We start from the raw sequence: 10,587 nt of genomic DNA on the forward strand, positions 1-10,587 counted from the left end.
TTGGCATTTAGGGCTTCCTTTTGAAAGCATTTTTCTGTTGACACATAAATTTCTCTAAATGGCGTCATCCTCTTCGACACTTTCTTCTCCCGTTTATCAAGAATACAGATTTCTGAAGCAGTGGGCGGGCCTTTCCACTAAACAAAAAAATGTTTACTAAAGACGGTATTCTGAGCTGAAAACAGAAAATTGATCTTCCTAAAGACGTTGACGTCAATGAAGTGTTAAAAAATTCCGCTTTCGAATTCGATAGAGAATTTCGCGATAAACACATGATGAAAGGTCACGCAAATTAAACAGAACTGATCGCGTCCCAATGACGGCAGCATATCTTTAAAACTCCCTTTTGACGTAGCAAGCAAGGCTCAGCACGAAAAGGTTGCGTCAATCTTATCATATTTAAAAATGATCTTAAACTGCACAGAAAGAAGAAAGGTAAAATACATCGCAGCGGATGGCTGGGAAAGAAACTGCGATCACAACGCCACGTAATTCAAGCTCACGTTCCTAGCATTCGCACCATGCATGTAAAACTTTTGCGTGAAAATTTGCCACCTCCTGTTTTTCATGGTTAAAAATGACTGCATCCTCTGTTACTTGACTCACAACTATTTAAATAATGGCCGAGCTAGGAATACCCTCCGATACAAATTCGGGTTGAAAATTGCTTCATTTCTTGATGAGAACTACTGGTGACCGGATAAATTGAAATGTGCAACTTAATCCAACACAGCATAATACAAAAAGACCCTAATATAAATGACAAGTAGCCGTGCATACAATGATTATGAATAAAGAACATCAGTTATTGTGTTAATATTGTTTCGACACTCGCAGTTTTTTTATGCTTTACGATCTCTGCGGGGCTGCTGTCTAGTGGCGATGTTGAGAATAGACGCAAATGCATCAAGTGCATCGAGGGGGAACTGCGTTACTGCGGAAGTAGTAAGGCTATTGCAGAAATAGAAAATGTATGCTCTTCAATGAAGACAATAAATTTTAGATTTTGGTGCTTTCTCTTTACTAGTTTCGTCATTAGTTACTGATGGTGTCCTCAGCCAGGGTCTTACTGCTTTGTTAACGCATTCTTATATTTCCGCTTATGTTAAATGTTCACTTTCAACATAAGGAATGCTGTCATGCTTAAGTTATTCGTTGCGAAAAAGTCGCTCACTTCATTGGGCTGAGCACTGGAGGAGATTCTAAAATGCCATGTAAGCCTATTACCCCAGCCTAAGCAGAAGAAACGGCCACCTTATTGGGAACGGCTACAGACAGTTTTGCCATTTTTAATGGATGCCCTAATACACTCAAAATACCAAGACGACTTTTTCATAACTTTGTGGTTGTCCCCGTGTTACGTATTGCTGCTTTAAGAAAATTATAGCTTGATATATATCCACAACAATAGTAACATATGTTCAGGATGCAACAGAAGATGAAATTTTGTCATTTGTTCGAGGGTGACAGCCGCAAAATAATCAGGCGTTGCCGTTTCTTACATGACGCGAAAATGATTATATCAAGCCTTACGACTGCAACCCCTTAGCAATCACTTGTTTTCAATCGCCCAGGTTAGCTCTGGGTACGACACCTACTTTAGCAAATAAAAAGCATTATTTCTCAAAATGATTTATTCTGTAGGCTCAAGAAGTAAAGTGCATGAACGCATACCGAGGATCTGCAGCGCCCGCGAGTTGATTGGAAGTCACTCAGCGTGTTGGCAGGAAAAATGCAAAAGGCGCCCATATGCTGGGCACTGTAACTGTGTTTTAAAGATTCCTAGCCGGCCGAAATTCAACGGGGCCCTGCACCACAGCAGCACCAAATGAAATATCGTACCGCCGTTCAGCGAAAAGCATTGAAACTATCTCTCAGTTACCTTCTTCCTACTGCTGTAAGCGCCGTAGTAGTATGTATTCTATCCGAGCATAGAGTTCTTTTGTGCAAACACTTCATGAGCCGCATCGCTCTCAGCGCAGGGTTGTCGGACGCAAAGAGGCCTGCCTCCTGGAAGTTGCTTTCTTCAGGGAAAGCGCAGCTCATTCACGCACGCTGAGACCTTTAGGTGGGTGAATGGGTGACATAAAAATTCGGCTACACACTGCGGGATATAAGCACAGACTGAAAGACGGACAGCACAGGGGGGGGGGGGGGTACTCATTGACGTCCACCCGAGCGCAGCCATACTGCCACAAAGGAAAGCTATACAGCTTTCCACAGTAATTACTCCCTTATTACAAATCTACTCCACCTTGGGGATTCCCCTAAATATTTGGTCAACACTGTTCCCACTTCGAGTTATAGGTCATTTCGCTCTCGCCCTACCATAAGCTTGCCGTCCCGGTTAGCTCAATTGGTAGAGCGACTGCTCCGGTGAAGCGGTGGTCCCGGGTTCGAACCCCGGACCAGGATGAATATTTCTTTAACTACGAAGTTTCTGTGAAAGTTGTATAGCTTTCCTTTGTGGCCGTATGGCGGCGCTCGGGTGGACGTCAATGAGTAATTACTCCCTTATAACAAATCTACTCCACCTTGGGGGATTCCCCTAAATATTTGGTCATCACTCCTTTCTGTAGCTGCTGTTTTTTATTATCTGTACAAGCTAAGCAATGAAGAGTGTGAGATTCCGTTGAATGCAAGCCCGAGTTCCAGGTAATCAGCTTCTATGGGTCCGCTGCACTCTTAATTGGTTTAATTATGAAGGAAAAACAACTGATTAGTTTCAAGAACCAGCTGTTCAGTTTCATAACAAAAGTCTTCAGTAACGAGAAACACATTTAGCAACTTTTTTTGGAGACGCTGCAGCGGCTCTGTACTGACTGTAATAAGAGTGTAATCACACATTGACATCCACCCAAGCGCAGCCGTACGGCTGCAAAGGAACGCTTTCGTAATAAGCTTTCCTTTGTAGCCGTATGGCTGCGCCCGGGTGGATGCAAACAAGTAGTCACTCCCTTATTACAAATCTTCTCCACCTTCGAGGATTCCCTGTAAACATTTTACCTGCACTAACTGGAGATTCATTTTGGAATGGACCGCTTTTATCTATCACTTTATTACACGCATTTAATTCCCAGTCAAACCCTGAATGAAAGCATTGTTCATGTAACACCTCGACGACAAAGTGATGTTTCTCCCCTCTAACTAACTGCCCTTACAATGGATCTCCTTCTGTACAGCTTCACGCTTCAAAATTTATTAAAATCTGCGTCTCATACGACAACTGGCAACGAGTGCTGAAATTTGGATTTTCCTAGAGTAAGCATGCATAAGTGTTGAATAAAAAGGGATAGGGTTTCGCATAATTAAAGCGACTAGACGTGCGACAGCATGTAATTAGCCAGGTTGGCTCGTGGTTTTGCTTTGCTAGGTCATCGGCACATATGGCGACGATATTAGCTCGATAGTACTATTAGCTTATGAAGACGACGAAAATGTGTTGCAGTTTAGCGCGAGGCGTGATCGGCTGCGGTGATAGCACAGTGCTCTCGTGTAATAGCCAGCGAAACTGATCCATTCGCACCGCCGCGGGTTCCATAACCTGGCATCGGCAATAATTATTTCATAATTTATTTATTTGAGTTCAAGTTTCAGCGATGAAACAGCATTTACATCCTTAGTCGTGAAGCAGGGAATGCCTCGGCTTCTGTAAAAGTTTAGCGCCATATTTCAAGTTGGACCCTTGTAGGTCGTCCCCGCGGTTTGCTGTCTAATAATGTTGAAGCTTTCACATCGAGCGCATGTCGTTACTCGTTTGGATAAAACAGCATAACAATATTCCATATAAATCACTATGAGAAGTTCCCGTTTCCTGGCGCATGCAATAGGCCAGAATGAGAATTATTTTTATGGCCACGTGAAGAAGCTTAAAATTATCACTGCTAATTTGTTTCAACATCAAGCAAAAACTGGCAATAAGTTTGAATGTGGCTTTTCATTCAGCACTTCTCAGGCAAAGCAACCTCTCCAGTGTCCGTTACTCGTCGAAATAGCGAACGTTTGTTGGCCGTAGTGCCGACGCTAACAGCATTTTCGAAGTTCTAAAAACTGATACAGATATTACTTCCAGTGGGCTACATGCTTCGCAGCAATTAAGGAACCTAACAGTAATAGCAGAAAAGTTCATTGCTCACACCTATTTAACTAGCCTGCTAGTTAGCGCACCTTGTTCTATTCTGATGTACTGCACCGCTGTGAATTCTGATGTGCTACACCGCCAGTAAAGCCCACCTCTTTGCAAACATAACTTGTTTGGGACTAAGGATAGCTAAAAGCAATAGGGCGAAGTCGTTTCCAGGTGCCCATTCTTTTTAGAAATCAAGGTAATTCTACTTGTGCCAGGTAAGGGCGACTGCAACGTTAGATAATTATTCTGATTCACGAATACATGTTTATGCAGTCGGAGACCAACTCTGCATTGGTATGAGCAAGGAAATTTCAGATCACCATCACAAGTGAGGTCAAACTATTCAATTTCGAAGTTCGACACGTATGCTTTAAGACACTAGCGACATTTTCAAGTCGGCGATCGGCAGCATGATTTCTTGCTTGCAGAACGGAAAAGTGGGTTTCAGGGAGTGGTTCATATTCAGTATAAAAGATCTTGCCCTTCACGCTCTTGTGAGCCATGCTTTTCATCCGTGCGGATTCTTGCCAGAAGCAGCAACATTAAAGCCCGAGAACTGATTGAAGCGTTTTGTATCTGTAAAAAAGGCAGTGCGTGTGTGAGCGAAACTTCCATATCTCTCTATCAGGCGGAAAGAAAGATTTTTGAGCTGTCGTTATCGTATTGATGCGTAATTTTGTTCTTTGCGCAGGCGCTGGCGTTGTGTATATATGTATCTGTGATGTGAAAAATAAACTAGTTGTGATTGGCGCTCTGCCACGTTCTCTTGTCTTGTGTGTGTGTGTGTGGTTTTTTGGCGCCTTTACTTTTACAATGAATTACCAACTAGCCCAGCAAGAAGTTCATATTCAGATTTTCGGTTCCCACTGAAGGCCACGAAATCACCTCGTATTTCGTGTTCCTTCGCGGATTCAGTGCGACGTGCGGAATATCTGATTGGAATACACTGTAAAAGGCATCGCCATCATCATGGACCATGTCAAGCGAAAGAAAATGTAATTAGCAATACACTATGATAACCGTGCTGTGGAGAACTGCTGGTCACCTGTAGAAAAAATAGCCTGCAAAGCCTAATCTAACGCAAGTAAAACCGCAGAAATTTCGCAGAAGTTTCCATTCGCGTCAAAAACCACTTGTTTGTCTGTTTTAAGCAAACAAGGGAAGGGGAATGAGGGGCTCGTTATAAATATGAGAGAAGCCAACAGCCACAGAAACCAAGGAGCACAGGGGATTTTTTTTTAATTAATTTATTTTGCTATTTCTTTACACTGTTTCCAGGGACCATCCGTCTAGAAAGACAAGAATCTACGAAAGGCCGATGTTATGAAACATTCCAGGATTGTTTGGATATTGACGACATCCCGGACGTCAACGCTATTTTCAGCTGGTATATTGAAACTTGTTCAATAACAAATAACATACTGCGTCAGCACTACGCAACCCCCGACCTTTCAAGAAAGTATTCTTGAAACTGATAGATCGCTGGTTGAGTTCTTGGGCGTGTTTACACAGCGGATATTTCTAATGAAGACCGGTGCCATTGGAAGACAGGCAAGACTGACGAAGAATAGAAATACAAAACTAATGCCGCTCTGCAACCTGCATCGAAATCACACAGAATGATTGCAATGCCCCACGGCGCACAATCTCTTCGTGTTTGAACATGAGGTGCCAGTATCGCTCCTGGTTAAAAGAAAATACAGTGTGCGGTTTTTCCGACCTGTTGAGTAAAAATTAAAAACCTCGTATAGCAGCACAACGAAAATTTCGGATTAATCATGACTGCTTTATAATCATCGTGCAAAATGAAGTGGTTCAGGTAGGCTGATAAGCATAGAAATACAAAACTAATGCCGCTCTCCAACCTGCATCGAAATCACACAGATCACACTTGTTTGTCTGTTTTACCAGTCGCTATTTCTTGACACTGCTTCCTTGGACCATCCGTCTAGAAAGACAAGAATCTACGAAAGGCCGATGTTATGAAACATTCTAGGATTGTTTGGATATAGACGACATCCCGGACGTCAACGCAATTTTCAGCTGGTATATTGAAACTTGTTCAATAACAAATAACATACTGCGTCAGCACTACGCAGCCCCCGACCTTTCAAGAAAGTATTCTTGAAACAGATAGATCGCTGGTTGAGTTCTTGGGCGTGTTTACATAGCGCATAATTCTAATGAAGATCGGTGCCATTGGAATACAGGCAAGACTGACGAAGCACAGAAATACAAAACTAATGCCGCTCTGCAACCTCCATCGAAATCACACAGAATGATTGCTTAGGACGCTCAGAGAGGCAGCACGGAGCAAGTGGCTGACTGCAGCAAAAGAAAAATTAATGATGGCATAATAATCGCATCATTTGATAAACCGTTCTGATAGGTAACAGCGACAGCACCTATTTTTCCCGTTGTGGTTGTGTTCTTTAAAAAAAAAATCATAACGACCATGCAAGCTGTCCCTCAGCCTGCCTAGATCATACACATAACGACGAAAATTTGGGCCATGGTTTTCCTCGCTTCCAATTATGACAGTCTCAATGATTATTCTTTCTAAGTTTTGTACAAAGCCTGCAGCCATCACAAATTGCTGCGCGCTGTCGCAGTTAAATTGCACCAATATTTAAAAAAAAGACGATCTCTTCTGGGCGTACAAAAAATCCTGGGAGGAGCTGAGTTTCTGGTGCACTTTTAGGTACTGCGCCGTTTTCTTTCGTCAAAAAACCTTCGTATTTCACAAAAACACATGCTTTCGCATTTTTCGACGTAAGTAGACTTAGTGCCCCTCAGAACTTTTCAATTAAAGAATAATCAGCTAAATTTTCAATTAGTGACGTTTGCAAAAACATGTAAATTCAGAAGTTCTAGCACCTGCTGAAAAACAGCAATCTTAAATGATTACACCAAGGCACCATTTACGAAGATCTTTCCGCCGGCCTTAACTCCTCCTTAACACAAAACTACCACTGCGATACTTAACTAGTACGTCACACCCGTGCTACATTAGCGCTGCAATAGGTGCTCTCAGAGAAGAAATTCCGCTGAAGTCCGCAGCGCTGACTCCAGAAGCGCCTTTGCGCTTTTGGAGTCAGCGCAACCTCCGGAGAAGTTGTTTTATACGAAGCCTCCAGACATCACAAATACCTGCGCGCTGTCTCAGTTAAGTTTCACCAATATCTTAAAAAAAGAGGACCTCTTCTGGGCGCAACCTCCAGATACTGGTGAAATTTAAATGCGACAGCGCGCAGCTATTTGTGGTGGCTGCAGGCTTTGTATAAAACAGAAAGAACCAGATGACTGGTTTGGATTTAAGTTCGGTAAAAGGAAATCTCCGCAAATGTACCTGCAGCACTCACTTAAATTGGTCTTTCTTCCATATTTACACTTCTTTTTCTCAAGCCATTATTAAAAAAAAATAATCTCTCTTCTCTAATCACTATTTGTGCAGAACGACGAAGGTAGCCTGGATCAGGTCTCATTGCACAAAGCAGGAATCAGTTTTTACCTCTCGCCAACAACATTCAATGTTTCTAAAAAATTTGCTTGCACTTAACAGGAACTCATTTTATATGCGGTATCGCAGTCCTATTTCCGCAATGTAACAGGCTAAATGGGTTGCTTTATCATCAATTGTAAAACTCTAAACAAGAAACGATTTCGTAGAGCGAGGGGTATAAGAAACGGCGATCCCAAAATTTGTGAAAATTTGAAAGTCCTCTACTGACGGCGCAAAACGAGAACTATAATCTTGGTTTCATTTTTATTGCAAACTACCTTCCAGGTCAATGTTGCGTGCTACTTTGACACACAACGCTTACAAAATGACGCCATCGAGTGAAATTGTCCTGTGGCACTGCATGCATGCCGTCAGCCTTGCACACAGATGCGGTGAAAGCTAACGTGCTCATGAGACACTATAAATAGAAAAAAAATCTCAAAGAAAAAAAAAATGATAGGACACGATGAACTGCATAAACATAATGCATATTTAGGATGGTGGTTGACCATGCAATGCTTATCCCTGGTTGGCGCATCTCTTAGTCATAAAGTTGCAGAAATTAATTTCGCTTCACTTTGGCTGGCTTTTGCGGGGCAAATAATGCTGCGCTTTGCATTTGCTTTATTTACAGTTCCCCCTACTTTGGCGGATTTTATGTTTTAATTTGTTTTCATTAAACATATCGGGCCTTTCTTCGAGCACCGTTTGATGAGCCGATTATGCGTGAATGCTTTCGGCGCCACGCTCTCCCTCTTCACACTCACCGCTCGCTTGTGCGTGTCGCTACGCCCACCTCTCCACTTCCATCGGTCAGAGGTTCATTCTCCGTTCTCGTCTAAATCCGGTTGTCGGGCTCGAGGCACTACAGGCACCGGAGGGTTCACTTGGCAGCCACTCAGGGTCATGCGTCAGCGTTTTCACCTAGTCCTACTGAAAATAATTGCGTAGCAAAATTGTTGCTCTTCTACAAGAGAGCCATCTTTTCCTTACCACCGCAATTATACACCAACTTTATGACAATCTCTTCTCATGCTCAATTGTGCAGCCTTTGCTATTTATCCAAAAGCATTGCATTTTCTTCCGAAGGCGCGTAAGACCCGCTCTCTTGGCTAGAGCAAAACCCACGAGCGTCATCTCTCTTGGAACTCCCGAAGTCACCTGTGCCCAGAGACCCTTCGCTTCGAAAATGCAAGTGAATAGAGGTGCGATATGACGAAAAAGCAGTGTGTCTTCTGTTAACTACCTATAAAGTATACTTGGCGCCACACTGGTGAATTCCGAGTATACCTTGTGCCTCACTGCTTGACACGCTGAAGGCCTGGCTTATCGATGCGTTCGGCCACTTGAGCCGTCTTCTCACTTAGTGTGAGGCCACTTTAAACAACTGCTACTGATGCAGTCTCGTCTTCATGTCTCTTACCTCTTCCAATGCAGAAGCATGACCACTGATGGTGCAATAGCACAAGGGTAACGCAGCATTTTAATACGAACCAATGATGAAGTGGTTGTTTCACGCAACAACTGCAGAGCGGTCTCGAAGTGCAGCTATTTATTTCAAGCAAGGTGATTAGATTCCTCATTAAAATGTACAAATTACAACACAATATGGTAGTCATTACGGCCATGGCCCAGTGATCACAAGTGTCGATAAACAGAGGTGCTGCATTTGCGCGAGCATTGCTTCAAGTCTGATGGGACTCTACAGTGCAAGTTTTTTGCTGCCGTTTTTTTACTGCTGAACGACCCGAGCATTGCGATAGCAATAAACAGTCTCGGTGGCTAAAGAAAAAACAGAATCACCAACATTTTTTGTGCCGCAGAACGCAAATCTGTCAAAAAACCTTTGAAATAAGACGCCCAAAGTTAGCACAAAGTATCGAAACGTAAACGCATTAAGGCCACAAAGTGATAAAGCTGCGGGGCGGTGGCTTCAAGCATGTCGTCCTAATGGACACTTGGTGTTAGGACTCTACGTTCACTTTTGCATGGTGAGCGTTAAAGCATGAGGTAGAAGCTTCATTGAGAGGGGTTAAGGTTGCGAAACTTCATATTTTTATTTGCTCATTTTTTTCGCGACCTTAACCACTCTCAATGAAGCTTCTACCTCATGCTTTAACGCTCACAATGCAAAGTGAACGTAGAGTCCTAACACTAAGCGTCCATTAGCAGGTGTAATAAGACTTTAAGAGCTCAACAGTCTGACATCTGGGCGTGCGCGCCATCGCTGTGATTCTGTGACTCCATCGGGACGACTTTGTAGTCAAGTTATCCGATTCGGGAAAAGACCTCGTATAAGCCCAAGTAAAAGCGCGAAAGCTTCTCACTAAGTCTTCGATGACGAATTGGCGCCTACATCCCCTATTGGTTACCGAGAATGTGCTCCGGCGAGAGCAGCGTACGTTGAAATGTTGAGAGTCGGTCCACTGTTGTTCTGTAATGCTCAGGACACACATCGACTTCTTCCAGCAACGTTAACAATCATGGCGCCTAGCATGGTTGCCTAAAGAAAATGAGCCTAAAGAAAAAGTCAACTGGGTGGTGCTGTGTGCGAAGACGACTGATTGTGGGACCACGTCCAAATTCTTGTGCTGAATGCTCACATACCCACTTCTTAGCAGCTACTCGGATCTGTGGAAGAGAAGTACTTGAGGCTTCAAAGGCGGTCTAGGGTATCGTCGATCCGGGGTAAATGCCTTTCTTCGGAAGTCAGTTCAGTCAGCTGTATTCGACACAGAACCGATTACTTCCGTCTTTCTCTTTGAAGAGGATGACCGTTGCTGCCCAAGGCAGAAAAACAGTCGCTTTGAGGACGCACAAAAACAGTCGCTGCAACTTCGAAGGTTGCCAAGCTGGTTTTTGTCTGTGCTCTGAAAGCGCTGACCTAATTTCGAGGGTCAGCTTGTGGTCTTGGTTTGAAGAGTGTTCTCGCACTTGGCTGTCACTTTCTTGAGGT

The sequence above is a fragment of the Amblyomma mixtum genome, chromosome 9 (genome assembly GCF_055824585.1).
Source record: "Amblyomma mixtum isolate Tamu chromosome 9, ASM5582458v1, whole genome shotgun sequence".
NCBI classification, from domain to species: Eukaryota; Metazoa; Arthropoda; class Arachnida; order Ixodida; family Ixodidae; genus Amblyomma; species Amblyomma mixtum.